This window comes from Bidens hawaiensis, unplaced genomic scaffold (genome assembly GCF_021521415.1).
Source record: "Bidens hawaiensis isolate Kalapana, Puna unplaced genomic scaffold, B.hawaiensis_p1.1 tig00005770_1, whole genome shotgun sequence".
NCBI lineage: Eukaryota > Viridiplantae > Streptophyta > Magnoliopsida > Asterales > Asteraceae > Bidens > Bidens hawaiensis.
In genome coordinates, this window is record NW_027491378.1 from 1,646,696 (window position 1) to 1,665,369 (window position 18,674).

Here is an 18,674-nt window from a genome sequence, read left to right on the forward strand (position 1 = left end):
CGGCTCCCGATCCTGCACCTATCCGTTCCCTTCTTGACCTCCGGATCAACTGTTGTACCTCTTCCTCATAATCTGACTCGCTGTCATCATCTGTTCTCTTTCTTTTCCCATGTAGTCTTTCTCGAGTTACCATAATCCTTCTTGCCTCTGCCACTTCATCATCAGAATCAGAACCAGCCACCGTAGCAGCTGTCCTAGTAACATTCACAGTCGAAGCACGTTCAACCGGGACCTGTACGTTCTCCTCTGGATCCACCCGATCCATATCAAAGAAGCCTTGACCACCAAATTCTGCATCAAGGTCCACATTCTCCTCCGGTGACACAACAGGAGCAGCAGGTATAGCTTGAGGTGCTCCTGCCTATTGTGGTGCCGGGTCCCTAAACTCGTCCCCTCGAGCAGGTACATACCCCGGGTTGATTAAGTACCCAAACAGTGGAGTATGCCGAGGACGGAGCTCAGGTTTGCTCCTCGCACTGGAGGATCTACATTGGGCGAAGATCCGTTTGTTCACACTCTCTACATATCGGATCGGACGGCGCTGAGGAAGCGTTGGAGCAACATGATTCAAGATCATTTGAAAAAATCTTGGATACATGATAAATCGCTCACGCGCCATCGCTCTTCTTTGACGATCAATCTCATAAAAGACCATCTGACTAAAGCTGAATCGCTTGTTGTAAGTCAGAGCAGTCATCGCTGACTGCATGGTCGCGCCCATGCCATCAGTGCCCGCCTTTCTCCCTGACATTCAAACGATCATCACATGCATGAGAAAGCGCCACTGGTCAAGTAAGAATCCTTTCCTCCTCTGCGTATCCCCCAAGGGACCAGAGTATCCCATTCTCAAAAACGCTCCATCACGGAAATGAGCTACGAACTCTGTTGGGTCATCCCTTGTCTCATTCCCAAATCGTAAAGCCGCCCGGATTTGTTCAGAGGAGAACTGAACAATCTGATTGTTGACTGTTGCGCGCATCACCGGGGGCTCGACTCTACAGTCGTATTCCACTGTCTGCCAAAAATCCTCAATATTGGGCAAGGATATTGGCGGAGTTGTTGTAATGGCGTGGAATATCCTCGAGCGTAAAAGAAATGTGATGATTTCGCGGAAATCATCAACTCCGCTCGCCTCCGGGTCTAATGTTATGTACATGTTGTGACCCGGAAAGAACTGTCTCTGGTGATCACCTCCGTCATCACCGCCTGCACCACCTGCTCCAGCAACAGCAGCCATATCTGCAACAAACAAGCTAAGTTAGATAAACGTCAAAGCGAATCACAAGTTCGCCTGTTACCATGAGCGAAGTTGTGATCAATTCTGTATAGGCGAAGTTAAAGGTGGGGCGAAGTTGGGAAACAACTTCGCTTCAACTTGAACTTCGTCTGATAACAGTTAAGTAAAATGGTCCAGGCGAAGTTAATGATAACTTCGCCTAATTACAACATCGCCTCATAAACTGTTTCAAAATCTATAATCAGGCGAAGTTAAACCTCAGGCGAAGTTACGGATAACTTCGCCTAAACTGTAACTTCGCCGAATTTGAATCGGCAACAGTTAGGGATGTCGAACGACGTGTAGATGATGATTTTGTAGATCGAGGACTCCGAAATACATGATTTTATGAAGTTTTAGACGTTCAAGTAGTTTACTATCATGTAATAACAAGTTTGAAATCGGGTGTTTAAGGTTTCGAAAGACGAGGTCGATAATCGAGTAGAAACGACCTATGATCAACCTCAAAAACATTGATTATACGATACTATAAACCCTACACACCTTTAATCGACTTTGAATAGAAAAAGAAAGAACACAGAAGATTCGATTGAGAACTTCGCTTAGGGTTACGGAAAGAATAAGTTCGCTGGATTGAAAAATAATGAACAGTCTGACCTTTAAAACTTCTTTATATAGGGTCAAAATTTTACAGGCGAAGTTATGGATAACTTCGCCTATTGCAGGCGAAGTTAAGAATAAGTTCGCCGGTATATTAAACTTTTCAAAGCAAACCCCTATAATTTGAACAATTTGAAATTAAGTTTTAAAACATCCTTTAAAGCGTTAAATGATACGATCAAGACCAAGTAACCAGGTATAAAATCAAACAATTACAAAAGTAACAAAAATTTGAAAAATTAAAGTACACGGGATCAAATTTCAGTCTTGACAAGGACTACCATGTTTTAGAAAAGATCCGAACAGGAATCATACTAATTACGTGACTGTCACACAGATCCGTGTTCAGCTGTATTATGACATAAAGAAACAGATTGTAAGCAGGTAAATGACTTAGAATGGTTTTCATTGTTTCTGTGATACGGGTTAGGTTCAATTAAGCTCAAAACTTAAGTGGGCAACAACTCAGAGATTATGATGCCTCCTATCTATTCTCAAAGCGTATTTGGCTTTCCCCAAGTCACCCCGAATTAACCTCGACCCGTAGTGTCTGATTAAGTAGTAATTACTCTTCGATCTTAGACTCTGCTTCCCGTTCCCCTTCTTGCGTCTTGATTGATAATCATTAACATTATGAACTCTATAATACATTTTTTTATTTATTTTTTTATTTTTTTTTTATTTTTTTTTATTTTTTTTTATTCAAATATATACACAATTTCAAGTAAAAAACAACTGCAAGTCCCGAATCTGGATCACTGCAGCGTCTTGACACGCTATCTTCACGGGAATCAGAACACTCACGGGCTAGTGTATGACTGGGTAATCGCTTTTCTGCCTATCATTTAGAAAGATATGTATGAAGACATGCACAACTCTTAAGGAGTTTCCACGTAAAATCGAGTCGATTTAGTTAGTATCACTTCTACTTTTACGCACCATAAAAAGCTACCATGACATACAATGACTGTTCTAAAGTCTTTTAGGCCTAATAACTTTACTAGTTAAGCACACAGAATCAGTATATTTATCACTTTCCAAGGTTGGATCAATTTTCTGTTAAACATAGTAAAATAACTTCTTACGAAGTAGTAGACTTGAAAAATAATTTCATCTCCCATAAAGAAAAATTTTAACATCAATCGCCCCGACCAAATCAAAGTCTTCAGGGAAATGGCTATCCCGAAGATCCAATGGATCAGCTGGACCGACCACATACTAGTATGTGTCCTTCTAACTAAGTATGATCGACTAATTTTCAGTGAAAGAATGAAAACACATCATAAACCGCCCCCGGCCACTTTCAGTCATCTGGTTAATGGCTATCCTCATATTCTACAAGTAGAAATGAGGACCAAACATATCCGAAGACATGTCCTTCAAATTGAGGCAACCGACATAATTCTAAGCGATAGTGACGTTTTTTTTTTTTTTTTTTTTTTAATTCAAACACAAACATATGACATGGTTACTCGGGATTGATCATCCCATTCAGCTCAACAAGGTTTTGAAATCTAGTTTTGTCAAACGCTTTCGTGAACAAGTCAGCGAAATTATCTAACGTGTCAACCTTTTCGAGCTCAATCAGTTTCTTCTCAGCACAATCCCGTATAAAATGATGACGTATGTCAATATGTTTAGTTTTACTGTGCTTCACGGGATTGTTAGTTACTGAGATAGCAGCAGTGTTATCAATGCAAATAGGAGTAAGTGAGAAATTCAGACCATAATCGCGCAACTGTTGTTGAATCCAAAGAACCTGGGAGCAGCAGTTGGATGCTGCCATGTATTCTGCTTCACATGTTGAAATTGCGACTGAGGTCTGCTTCTTGCATTGCCACGACACTAGTCTGCCACCAAGAAACTGACATCCACCAGTTGTAGACTTCCGACTCTGATTGCACCCTCCATAATCAGAATCTGTGTAAGCGACTAGCTCCAAGTCTCCTCCTCTCGAGTACCACAACCCCAGCTTCGGCTTGCCTTTGAGATACCGAAGTATCCTCTTCGCACCCTTCAAATGAGATTCTTTTGGGTTTGCCTGAAAGCGTGCACAAAGACAAACAGCAAACATTATATCAGGCCTAGAAGCAGTTTAGTACATTAAAGAACCTATAATAGCCCGATATTGGGTTGGGTCCACGTCTGCATCATTGTCTGAATCAGCACCCAATTTGTGATTGACGCAGACTGGAGTATCATATGGAGTGCTGTCCTCCATCTTGAAGCGTTTGAGAACATCATGGACATACTTCGTCTGATGAATGAACATCTCGTCTTTCTTCTGATCAACCTGCAATCCTAAAAAGAAAGTTAGTTCACCCATAGCACTCATTTCAAATCTCTTCTTCATGACGACCTCAAACTCCTGACACATGGCGACCTTTGATGCAGCAAAGATAATGTCGTCCACGTAGACTTGCACCAGTAGGAAGTCGCTCCCTTTTCTCTTGAAGAACAATGTGCTATCAATTTTACCTCTTTCAAACTCATTCTCAAGCAAGTAATCTGATAAGGTTGAATACCAGGCACGAGGTGCCTGATGTAGTCCATACAGCGCTTTACTTAGCTTGTACACGTGATTGGGAAAGTCAGGGTCAGGAAAACCCGGAGGTTGCTCAACATACACAACCTCGTCGACTTTACCGTTTAGGAACGCACTCTTCACATCCAACTGAAAGACCTTCATCTCCTTATGAGCAGCAAATGCCAAAAACATCCGAATGGCTTCCAATCTTGCCACAGGAGCAAACACCTCATTGTAATCAATCCCCTCTTGCTGATTAAAGCCTTTAACAACCAGCCTCGCCTTGTTTCTGATAACAATCCCTTTCTCATCTCTCTTACATTTGAAGACCCATTTCGTGCCAATCGCATGCACATTCCTTGGTTTTGCAACCAAGTCCCATACTTCCATTTTCTTAAACTGAGCTAACTCTTCTTGCATGGCTTCGACCCACGAGCTGTCCTTAAGAGCCATTTGATAGTTCTTTGGTTCAATCTGGCTGATAAAGCAGGTGTACAGGCACTCGTTGATTATGCATGATTCTTTAATGCTTGTGTAAACACAGGTGTGCTCATTCAAGCTTTGTCTTGTTTGTACACCGGCGGACAGATCACCTATCACGTTCTCCAAAGGATGATCTTTGTGAATTCTCGTAGTCGGAACCGAACTGACATTCAGATTATCTTCCAAGTTCGAAGATAGCTCATCAATGGGTGATTGATGTTGAGAGTGAAACGGATTGATGAATTCCTCTTCAGTAGAGGCAGCAGGGGTATTGACAGCATTTGACGAGGAAGGCTGACATTCATCATACTGTGGTCGTTGCACCAAAGTGTCTTCCTCATCGCATATCATCTTCGTAGCAATTCTTTCTTCAACTTCTGCAAAATCCAGATAAGGTATGTTAAAAGATTTAAAAAGTCTATCATAGTCGAAAACCCCAGCGGGTCCCGAGCTTGGTTTTGGTGATTTGTAACTTGTGATATCAGTGTTACACACCACCTCAACCTTGCTGTTCGATGTATTAAAGACCCGTCTGTTGGGAGTCCCAACAACGTATCCGACTAAGATTCCTTCGTCGGCTACTTCACCAAATTTAGAATTGGTCTTTAATATCGAACATGGGGACCCGAATGGTTCAAGACCACTCAAGTTGGGCTTTCTCCCATGCATAAGTTCATAACAGGTTTTATTTAATCTTTTAACAGTTAACACTCTATTAAGGATATAACAGGCTGTTGCAACAGCTTCAGCCCAGAACACCACGGGAAGTTTCGAATCAGCCAGCATGGTTCTGGCTCCTTCAATTAAGGTTCTGTTCTTCCTCTCAGCCACTCCATTTTGTTGCGGAGTATACGGTGCGCTGTATTGGTGTTCTATCCCCTTCTGTAAGCAGAAGATCTCCATCTCATAGTTCTTGAACTCAGTTCCATTGTCACTCCTGATGAATTTAACCCGTTTCCCCATGATATTCTCAACCTTGGTAATCAAATTCTTTACCATCTGCACTGTTTCATCCTTTGACTTCAGGAAATATACCCAGGAATATCGAGAGAAATCATCAGTGATCACCAAGCAGTAAGATGTTCCTCCTAGACTTTTTACATTCACGGGACCGAAGAGATCCATGTGAAGTAATTCTAGGGTACTGACAATTGAATTGACCTTCTTGGTGTGATGGGATATCTTGTGTTGCTTTCCCTTTTTGCATGATAAACATTTGTCTTCAAAGTTGAAATTCTTCAAGGGAACACCCAGCACAAGCCCATTTTTGACAAGGTAGTTCATTTTCCGAAGATGAATGTGCCCCATTCTCCTATGCCACAACTCGGACTCCGATTCAGTTGCTTTTGACAGAAGACACGATTCTTCTGTGGCCATCTCAGTCGATCTCATATCCATGATATACGTATTCTTCACTCTTGGAGCCTTCATAACAATCCAATCCTCTGGTATCTTAAAACCAGGATACAACACAGTCGCTTCATTCTTTGTAAAATGTACGGTGTAGTCTTTGTCACAAATCTGCGAAACACTCAGCAGATTGTGCTTCAGTTCTTCAACAAAATTTACTTTCTCCAAAGTCATCTTTTCATTCGACACCGTCCCTATTCCTGTAATCCTTCCACCGCTCTCTCCTGCGAAACTCACTCTTCCTCCTTGAACAGGTTTCAAGTCGTGTAACAATTTCTTGTTACCCGTCATGTGCCGGGAACAGCCGCTATCCACAACCCATTGATTGTTGGCAGCCCTGTTCAATTGTTCCTGCACGATTAAAGCAGATGATTAAAATCTAGGGACCCAAGACCGATTGGTCTTGGGTCGATACATTCCGTACCTTGGCTGTCCAAAGTTAGTATCATAATAATTTCTGTGAGTCCTAACAGGATATCTTCTTGTGGATTGACTATGAGGCCATCCAAACCTTCGTGAATTAAAAGAATTATTACTTAAGGTTTGGTTGTTAGCAGTGAAAAACTGAGATCTATTTCTTTGAAAACCTGGATTAGTCCATTTTCTGAAATTTGATGGGTTTTCATTTTTACCATTATATTGATTACCATTAGTTCTTTTCTCAGATTTTGAAGTCCTCACACCTCTGAATTTCTGCTTCAGAGGGCAATCAGCAACAAGGTGTCCTAATTGATTACATCTAAAACAACTCCTGTGTCCAACTTTCTTATCAAAAGTTGTCTTAGATGTTGAGGCTGTATTACTGCCCGTTTGTCTCACATATGGTGGGACATACGGGTTTAGTGGAGACTTCTTTTCAGGTGTTTTATTTTTCTCTCCACTTTTTGGTAACACTTCCTCTTGTTTTGTCTCACTCGACTCAGAGGACTTGTCTGAGTTAGATGAGACTGGACTCGGAGCAGAAATCTTAACACTTGCAACAGGCTTACTAACTTCTGGTTCTTTAATAGTAACTTGAACTGGAACTGTCTGACCATAGTCAACATCAACAGATTTCTGATTACTAGGGTCATAAGTGTAATTATGATTGAAAGGTGGTGGAACTTCATGATAACCAATTCCTCCCCTTTTTGGAGAACCTTGATCACTAACGAGGTGATCAAGTATAGCGGAGGAATTTCCGAATTGCTCAAGTTTCCTGTTAAGTTCCACCACTTTTACCTGGTGATCAGCTATCTGTTTTTCCCTTTCAGCTATTAGTTTGGTTTTCTCTTCTAGAACCTCATAGCTAAGATCAATCACTTGAATTTTTTCAGCAAGCTTTGCTTTAAGACTTTTAATATCCTTCTCACTAGCTTTAATTTTTACTTTGTAACTATTTTCTCTAGCTTTAGTGAAATGATGATCTTCTTTTAAAGTTTTAAATTGCGCATCCAAACTAACAAACTGATCAGTTATAGTTGTCAGTTGTTCAGACAGATGTTCACACTTAGTACAAGGGAGTTCGGTACTTACCTCGGAGAGCTAGTCTGCCACATCTGCCATGTAAGCTTCATTTTCGCCAGTTCCCTTCTCATTATCTGCAGTTTCGATTTTTACCAAATTGGCCTGTTCAAATACTTCTTCAACATGCAGATTCCAGTTGTACTCCTCGTTCTGTCTGGAAATCATGGCTCTATAGTCATTACCACTACCACTCTGCTGTGTAGATCTGTTTTGACTGCGTTCTACACGTTCATTTTTGCATTCTTTTGCAAAGTGGCCATTCTGCTGACAGTTGTAACAGCGTACCTTCGACTTATCAAACCCTGGCCACTCTCCGACAAACTTCCTGCCAGTCTTCTTCATGAACCTCTTAACTCATCTGACAATCATAGCCATCTGCCACTAGGGATGGCAAAAAAAACCAAACCCGATGGGGAAAACCGAAACCCGCCCCGAACGGGGCGGGTTCGGGGACACTTAATCGGGGACGGGTCCGGGTTCGGGGTTTCCCCGTTTAAGTTAATCGGGTTCGGGGCGGGTATGGTATAGCCTGTACCCGCCCCGTATACCCGCCCCGTATACCCGTTTAAAACCCGTTTAATTAAATATAATTTTTATATTTATAAAAATGGTGTCAAGTACCCAAGGTTGCAAAAGATTGCTCGAGATATATTGGCGATTCCAATATCTACCGTTGCTTCCGAGTCCGCTTTTAGTACAAGTGGTAGATTGGTAAGTCCACATCGTAGCCGTCTTCATCCAAAAACATTGGAAGCGTTAATGTGCGCCCAAAGTTGGTTGTTGAATGAAATCAAAGGTAAACAAACATTTTATTTTTTATTTTTAACTTAGCTACTATATAAACTTTTGACTTTTGTGATATGAATATAGCAACTTGTTCAGAAGAATCCGAGGCATATTGCCAAACTATTGAATATGATTGTGACGATGGTATTGAGGTAATACATATATATATGGTTTATCGTTTACATTTTAATATGGTTTAACATTGATTCTTATATAGTTTCCAATTAATATGTTAATGTTTGATTATCATAGCAATCCGGCGTGACAAGTGTTTGAATGGTTGAATGGGTGCGGTATGGACGTGTAAGAAGGATCAATCATGAAGTTAATTTCCGTTGTGATGGGAGAAATAAACATTTTTATGTATTAATAATGTCTTTTGTATGTGTAATGTGTTTGGATATTGAACTTTTTGTGTATTAATATTGTATTGTAATTTTGTATCATTTTCTTACAATCGGGTTTTAAACGGTGAACCCGACGGTTAAATTGGGATCCCCACGGGGAATTTAGCCCGTTTAAAAACCATTTATGCTAGACGGGTTCCCCGAATACACGCGGTTTTCCCCGAATCCCCGATGGGGATTCCCCGTTTAGTCCCCGCGGGTTTTTAGACGGTTTTGGTAATGGGTTTTATAAACCGGGGCGGGTATGGGATTGGCATTCCCCGCCTCGAAACCGCCCCGTTGCCATCCCTATCTGCCACTGCAGATCCATCTCCTCCAGATCATCAGCATCAATCTGATCATAGTCTTCATCCAAAATTGCAGGATCAACAATCTTACCCTGAATGTAGTTCTCATACGAAGCAATAAAAGATGCATAGAGAGCAAACTGCTGTTCAGCAGATTTAACACTCATGGGCATCTTCGAGTAGTTGTTGTTTGAAACACTTGGGGTAACACTACTTTTGGTCGCTTGAGGTTGAGAAGCACTTGATCCTCCAGCTACAAAGCACACATCACCGTTCATGTTGAGAGATACATGTCCTTCGTGTGTTGAGTTAGCGCCTGACTCTCCCTTAGAGTAATAAGCAGATGATTCAGTTTTTGAACTTGATCCTGAGTTAACCTTTGCACCATACATACCCGGATCTTGAACCTGATCGGTAGGTGTCTCCTTTCGTACCATGTTCAGTTCAAACGTTCTTAGCTTGTTAACTGCTGTCTCCAGGTCATAGTCAGCAAAGTCTTTGTCTTCTCTCATCAACACAGTATACATCTCCCATTTCGGTGGGAGAGCATCAAGAAGCTTTTCAACTATCTCATCTTCTTTGTAAACAATTGAATAGTTGCTGAGTTCAGTCATCAGATGATAATATCTAGTGATGATATCATCAAGTGATTCATTCTTCAGATACTTGAAGACCGAGAATTGGGTTTTTAGAAGTTTAATTTTCGAGGCACGAATTCCCACATTGCCCTCAAACCGGTTCTCAAGTGCTTCCCAAAGCTCTCTAGCAGTTTTATACTTTCGGAAGGTGTGAAGTATCTCTTGTGGAAGAGCCATTGTAATTGCTGCATGAGCTTTGCTTTCTGCCTCATACATTTTCTTCTCTTCTTCTTCCATCTCTTTGTATTTCTTGATCTGATCACGACCCTCATACTCAGCAGTAGGTGGAATGTAACCATCTTGTATGCACACCCACATCTTGGCATCTTGATACTTGACATATTGTTCAAAACGATCTTTCCACGCTACATAATCAGTTTTCTTAAGCATCTTAGGTGCCTTTGTAGCCGAACCCGCTTCTACTTCTATCTTTACCAGTTCGGTAATGTTTATCGAAGACATCTTTCAAAAAAACTCAAAGAAATCCGAAAATCAAAAATTTTATTTTCAAACAGCACTGTAGGCGAAGTTGTGGATAACTTCGCTTAAAACTTAACTTCGCGTGAATTTGTAACTTCGCTCACTTTCTTAAATTCGCCGGATTGGCGAACTTAAGAATAACTTCGCTTAAGTTGAGCGAACTTGGGAGGTAGGCGAAGTTGTGGGTAACTTCGCTTGAGGTAAGCGAACTTGAAGAGGTAGGCGAAGTTGTGGATAACTTCGCTTAACCTTATATCTTCGCCGAAACCTACTAACAGTGACGGCAACTTCGCCTGATGAACACGAACTTTCTGCAGATTAGATTTCTGGGTGTTTCGAGGTTTGTGAAGGTGTTATGGGTTGTTTATGATTGTAGGAGGTGAGTATAGCACAAAAACTCAGAAAACTCGTCCCGCGAATAGTCGAACGGAACGATTTTTACACCCGCGTGATAATCCCGAACCACACAATCGAGCAAAAGCTCTGATACCAATTGTAGGTTCCCAGCCGGATCTACACGAGATATCGCGTTCTACGTAGGTGCGGAATCCCTACGTAAGACGTTACGAGTATAGAAAACAATACGAGCTAACACACGATACGATAACCAAACACACGTTGTATTCCAACCGTAAACACGTGATACTATGATCACTGAATACAAAACTCTCTGACTCGAATACACGACTGTTAATCTCTATTCTCATGAATAAGCCATATACAAGATAGCTTACATAGACACGAAAACTTCGCCTGGTATGTTCAGGCGAAGTTGTCCCTAACTTCGCTTGTCTAACAAGTTCGCCCATATAAGCGAACTTGTTAGTAACTTCGCTTACATACAAAACTCAAATCTAACTAACACGATTACAGACACTCGACACTGAACTACTGACATCATGCACCAACAGTGGTTCCCAGCCGGATCTACACGAGATATCGCGTTCTACGTAGGTGCGGAATCCCTACGTAAGACGTTACGAGTATAGAAAACAATACGAGCTAACACACGATACGATAACCAAACACACGTTGTATTCCAACCGTAAACACGTGATACTATGATCACTGAATATAAAACTCTCTGACTCGAATACACGACTGTTAATCTCTATTCTCATGAATAAGCCGTATACAAGATAGCTTATATAGACACGACAACTTCGCCTGGTATGTTCAGGCGAAGTTGTCCCTAACTTCGCTTGTCTAACAAGTTCGCCCATATAAGCGAACTTGTTAGTAACTTCGCTTACATACAAAACTCAAATCTAACTAACACGATTACAGACACTCGACACTGAACTACTGACATCATGCACCAACAGACTCCCCCTTGGCAGTAGCTTCATCTCTTTAGCTTCAAACACGTGTCTAGTAATCTTCAATCTTCTATCTTCAAGCATGCACTTCTTCTCGAACACAAACCGAGACAACTCTTTGATATTTCCTCGCTTCGTCTTTCCAAGCAGGAATATAAAATATCTTCTTGTCATTCAACACCTGCAAATCAGCTTGCGATAAGTTTACCAAGTGCATCGGATCGTACACTCTAAGCAGCTCTTGTTCATCTTCGTCTTCCATCACTGCCTCAGCTGTCTCACAATCTACAAACCACCACTTCAGGTCTTTAAGCACATCTTTGGGCATTAGCTTCATCGGTACTTCTTTCAAACACCGGATCGGTTTATACTTCATAATCATCCAAGGCTTTCCGTCTGCTCTCAAACCTCTATCCTTGTCTTCAACAAGCTTTCCCTTTTGTGGTTTCAACAGCTTAAATTTCTTCTCTTTTATACTCTCTTTCCACACAATCTTCCCAATGACTCTAGCCATATTATCCTCACTTCTGTTTATCAATCCCAATCTGGCTAAGTCTTTCACTTCACATTCAGGCAGTGTATTCAACGATCTCAACATCCTTCTAAAGTACTGAACACCGTCATACCTTTTAATCACGAAGAGCCTCAACTGCTCATCATATATCCGGCATATAATCCCTTTCTTCGCTTCAGCATAGCCTTTAATGTTGTAACTCTTCTTAAACATTGTAGGGACCGCCGGTTTCTTCGTTTTGACGAACCACTGAGCATAGCCTTCTTTCCATCTAGGCTGCTCTTCCCATTCAGACTCATCACTTGCCATCTCTTTACCCATTTCTGCTTTCTCAACATCTGGAATGTCATGCTCAATATTTTCCTCAACTATCTCTCCCTCTTCTATCTCTGTATCAATCACAATCTCTTCTCCAATCTTCTCTATCACATCACTCGGTAGTACATCATCATCACCAACCAAACCATCATCCATCTCCTCTACGTCCACCACCACCACATCATCACCACCAGCTGCAGTTGTCGACTCCCCCTGAGTTGTGGAAGTTCCAAGAGCTTGATCAGTTCTTGGCAACTCACCACCTGCATCTTTCGATGAATTGGGATCATCGTCTCTATCATTTCGTCTCTTGGTCCTCAACTCATCGCCTTTACAGCTCGTCTCCCCCTGAGATGGGCGAAGTTACTAACAAGTTCGCTTATATGGGCGAACTTGTTAGACAAGCGAAATTAGGGACAACTTCGCTTAAAACTTAACTTCGCGTGAATTTGTAACTTCGCTCACTTTCTTAAATTCGCCGGATTGGCGAACTTGAGAATAACTTCGCTTAAGTTGAGCGAACTTGGGAGGTAGGCGAAGTTGTGGGTAACTTCGCTTGAGGTAAGCGAACTTGAAGAGGTAGGCGAAGTTGTGGATAACTTCGCTTAACCTTATATCTTCGCCGAAACCCTACTAACAGTGACGGCAACTTCGCCTGATGAACACGAACTTTCTGCAGATTAGATTTCTGGGTTTTTCGAGGTTTGTGAAGTTGTTATGGGTTGTTTATGATTGTAGGAGGTGAGTATAGCACAAAAACTCAGAAAACTCGTCCCGCGAATAGTCGAACGGAACGATTTCTACACCCGCGTGATAATCCCGAACCACACAATCGAGCAAAAGCTCTGATACCAATTGTAGGTTCCCAGCCGGATCTACACGAGATATCGCGTTCTACGTAGGTGCGGAATCCCTACGTAAGACGTTACGAGTATTGAAAACAATACGAGCTAACACACGATACGATAACCAAACACACGTTGTATTCCAACCGTAAACACGTGATACTATGATCACTGAATACAAAACTCTCTGACTCGAATACACGACTGTAATCTCTATTCTCATGAATAAGCCGTATACAAGATAGCTTATATAGACACGACAACTTCGCCTGGTATGTTCAGGCGAAGTTGTCCCTAACTTCGCTTGTCTAACAAGTTCGCCCATATAAGCGAACTTGTTAGTAACTTCGCTTACATACAAAATTCAAATCTAACTAACACGATTACAGACACTCGACACTGAACTACTGACATCATGCACCAACACATTATTATTGATCTGATTCTTTCATAGGGTCATAAAATATTGTATGGCAGTCTCATTGACCGAATTTATGATCCGATTCAGTGGTTCGACCCATCCATAGTTTTCCTCCGGCTCATGTACTACCCCCTTTGGCAATACTGGTAAAATTTCGAACGAGCCACGGAGTGGCGTGAGGGCATAATAATTGATCCGATTCTTTCTTTGGGTCATAATATATTGTATGTCAGTCTCCTAGACCGAATTTATGATCCGATTTAGTGGTACGACCCATACTTAGTTTTTTTTCCTCCGGCTCGTGTACAACCCCCTTTGGCAATACTGGCAAAATTTCGAACGGGCCACGGGGGGGCGTGAGGGCATAACTATTGATATGATTCTTTCTTAGGGTCATAAAATATTGTATGGCAGTCTCCATGACCGAATTTATGATACGATTCAGTGGTTCGACCCATCCTCAGTTTTTTCCTCCGACTCGTGTACTACCCCCTTTGGCAATACTGGCCAAATTTTGAACGGGCCACGGGGTGGCGTGAGGGCATAATTATTGATCCGATTCTTTCTTAGGGTCATAATATATTGTATGGCTGTCTCCTAGACCCAATTTATGATCCGATTTATTGGTTCGACGCATTCTCGGTTTTTCCTCCGGCTCGTTTACTACCCCCTTTAGCAATACTGGCAAAATTTCGAACGGGCCACGGAGTGGCGTGAGGGCATAATAATTGATCCGATTCTTTCTTAGGGTCATAAAATATTGTATGGCAGTCTCCATGACCGAATTTATGATCCGATTCAGTGGTTCGACGCATCCTCAGTTTTTCCTCCGGCTCATGTACTACCCCCTTTGGCAATACTGGCAAAATTTTGAACGGGCCACGGGGTGGCTTGAGGGCATTATTATTGATCTGATTCTTTCTTAGGGTCATAAGATATTGTATGGCAGTCTCCATGATCGAATTTATGATCCGATTCAGTGATTCGACCCATCCTTAGTTTTTTCTCCGACTCGTGTACTACCCCATTTGGCAATACTGGCAAAATTTCGAACCGGCCACGAATTGGCGTGAGGGCATAATATTTGATCCGATTTTTTCTTAGGGTCATAAAATATTGTATGGCAGTCTCCATGACCGAATTTATGATCCGATTCAGTGGTTCGACCCATCCATAGTTTTTCTCCGACTCGTGTACTACCCCATTTGGCAATAATGGCAAAATTTTGAACGGGCCACGGGGTGGAGTGAGGGCATAATTATTGATCCGATTCTTTCTTAGGTTCTTAATATATTGTATGGCTATCTCCTAGACCCAATTTATGATCCGATTTATTGGTTCGACGCATTCTCAGTTTTTCCTCCGGCTCGTGTACTACCCCCTTTGGCAATACAGGCAAAATTTTGAACGGGCCACCCTGAGGGCATAATTATTGATCTGATTCTTTCTTATGGTCATAAAATATTGTATGGCAGTCTGCATGACCGAATTTATGATCCGATTCAGTGGTTCGACGCATCCTCAGTTTTTTTTCCGACTCGTGTATTACCCCCTTTGGCAATACTGGCAAAATTTTGAATGGGCCACGGGGTGGCGTGAGGGCATTATTATTGATTTGATTCTTTCTTAGGGTCATAAAATATTGTATGGAAGTCTCATTGACCGATTTTATGATCCGATTCAGTGGTTCGACCCATCCTCAGTTTTTCCTCCGGCTCGTGTACTACCCCATTTGGCAATACAGGCAAAATTTCGAACCGGCCACGAATTGGCGTGAGGGCATAATATTTGATCCGATTCTTTTTTAGGGTCATAAAATATTGTATGGCAGTCTCCATGACCGAATTTATGATCCGATTCAGTGGTTCGACGCATCCTCAGTTTTTCCTCAGGCTCGTGTACTACCTCCTTGGGCAATACTGGGAAAATTTCGAACGGGCCACGGGGTGGCGTGAGAGCATAATTATTGATCCGATTATTTCTTAGGGTCCTAATATATTGTATGGAAGTCTCCTAGACCCAATTTATGATCCGATTTATTGGTTCGACGCATTCTCAGTTTTTCCTCCGGCTCGTGTACTACCCCCTTTAGCAATACTGGCAAAATTTTGAACGGGTCACGGGGTGGCGTGAGGGCATAATAATTGATCCGATTCTTTCTTAGGGTCATAAAATATTGTATGGCAGTCTCTATGACCGAATTTATGATCCGATTCAGTGGTTCGACGCATCCTCAGTATTTCCTCCGGCTCGTGTACTACCCCATTTGGCAATACTGGCAAAATTTCGAACCGGCCACGAATTGGCGTGAGGGCATAATATTTGATCCGATTCTTTCTTAGGGTCATAAAATATTGTATGGAAGTCTCATTGACCGAATTTATGATTTGATTTAGTGGTTCGACCCATCCTCAGTTTTTCCTCCGGCTCGTGTACTACCCCCTTGGGCAATACTGGTAAAATTTAGAACGGGCAATGGAGTGGCGTGAGGGCATAATAGTTGATCCGATTCTTCTTAGGGTCCTAATATATTGTATGGAAGTCTCCTAGACCCAATTTATGATCCGATTTATTGGTTCGACGCATTCTCAGTTTTTCCTCCGGCTCGTGTACTACCCCCTTTAGCAATACGGGCAAAATTTTGAACGGGTCACGGGGTGGCGTGAGGGCATAATAATTGATCCGATTCTTTCTTAGGGTCATAAAATATTGTATGGCAGTCTCCATGACCGAATTTATGATCCGATTCAGTGGTTCGACGCATCCTCAGTTTTTCCTCCGGCTCGTGTACTACCCCCTTGGCAATACAGGCAAAATTTTGAACGGGCCACGGGGTGGCGTGAAGGCATTATTATTGATCTGATTCTTTCTTAAGGTCATAAAATATTGTATGTAAGTCTCATTGACCGAATTTATGATCCGATTCAGTGGTTCGACCCATCCTCAGTTTTTCCTCCGGCTCGTGTACTACCCCCTTTGGCAATACTGGTAAAATTTAGAACGGGCCATGGAGTGGCGTGAGGGCATAATAGTTGATCCGATTCTTTCTTAGGGGTCATAAAATATTGTATGGCAGTCTCATTGACCGATTTTATGATCCGATTCAGTGGTTCGACCCATCCTCAGTTTTTTCTCCGACTCGTGTATTACCCCATTTAGCAATACTGGCAAAATTTTGAACGGGCCACGGGGTGGCGTGAGGGCATAATTATTGATCCGATTCATTCTTAGGGTCATAAAATATTGTATGGCAGTATCATTGACCGATTTTATGATCCGATTCAGTGGTTCGGCCCATCCTAAGTTTTTCATCCGGCTCATGTACTACCCCTTTTGGCAATACTGCTAAAATTTCGAACGGGCCACGGAGTGGCGTGAGGGCATAATAATTGATCCGATTCTTTCTTAGGGTCATAATATATTGTATGGCAGTCTCCTAGACCGAATTAATGATCCGATTCAGTGGTTCGACCCATACTTAGTTTTTTTTTCCTCCGGCTCGTGTACTACCCCCTTTGGCAATACTGGTAAAATTTCGAACGGGCCACGGGGTGGCGTGAGGGTATAATTATTGATCTGATTCTTTCTTAGGATCATAAAATATTGTATGGCAGTCTCCATGACCGAATTTATGATCCGATTCAGTGGTTCGACCCATCCTTAGTTTTTTCTCTGACTCGGGTACTACCGCCTTTGGCAGTACTGGCAAAATTTTGAACGGGCCACGGGGTGGCGTGAGGGCATTATTATTGATCTGATTCTTTCTTAGGGTCATAAAATATTGTATGGAAGTCTCATTGACCGAATTTATGATCCGATTCAGTGGTTCGACCCATCCTCAGTTTTTCCTCCGGCTCGTGTACTGCCCACTTTAGCAATACTGGCAAAAATTTCGAACGGGTCACGGGGTGGCGTGAGGGCATAATAATTGATCCAATTCTTTCTTAGGGTCATAATATATTGTATGGCAGTCTCCAAGACCGAAGTTATCAACCGATTTTGCGGTTCTACCCATCCTCAGTTTTTTTCCTCCTACTCGTGTAGTACCCCCTTTGGCAATACTGGCAAAATTTAGAACGGGGAGCATAATTATTGATACTATTATTTCTTAGGGTCATAATATATTGTATGGAAGTCTCCTAGATCGAATTTATGATCCGATTCAGTGGTTCTACCCATCCTCAGTTTTTCCACCGGCTCGTGTACTACCCCCTTTGGCAACACTGGCAAAATTTTGAACGGGCCACGGGGTGGCGTGAGGGCAGTATTATTGATCTGATTCTTTCTTAGGGTTATAAAATTTTGTATGGCTGTCTCATTGACCGAATTTATGATCCGATTCCGTGGTTCGACCCATCCTCAGTTTTTCCTCCGTCTCGTGTACTACCCCCTTTGGCAATACTGCTAAAATTTCGAACGGGCCACGGAGTGGCGTGACGGCATAATAATTGATCCGATTCTTTCTCAGGGTCATAATATATTGTATGGCAGTCTCCTAGACCGAATTTATGATCCGATTCAGTGGTTCGACCCATACTTAGTTTTTTTCCTCCGGCTCGTGTACTACCCCCTTTGGCAATACTGGCAAAATTTTGAATGGGCCACGGGGTGGCTTGAGGGCATAATTATTGATCTGATTCTTTCTTAGGGTCATAAAATATTGTATGGCAGTCTCCATGACCGAGTTTATGATCCGATTCAGTGATTCAACACATCCTTAGTTTTTTCTCCGACTCGTGTACTACCCCATTTGGCAATACTGGCAAAATTTCGAACCGGCCACGAATTGGCGTGAGGGCATAATATTTGATCCGATTTTTTCTTAGGGTCATAAAA

At 42.1% G+C, this 18,674-nt stretch overlaps 1 long non-coding RNA gene across 1 annotated transcript in view; it reads left to right on the forward strand.

Annotated features, from left to right (window-relative positions):
- Nucleotides 1-18,311, forward strand: part of LOC143630619 (uncharacterized) — a 175,313-nt gene extending 157,002 nt beyond the window's left edge. Inside the window, exon 3 of the long non-coding RNA XR_013153207.1 lies at nucleotides 18,268-18,311. This is a non-coding gene — a long non-coding RNA (uncharacterized LOC143630619). The remainder of the gene's footprint in view (nucleotides 1-18,267) is intronic.
- The last annotated feature ends 363 nt before the right edge of the window (nucleotides 18,312-18,674 follow it).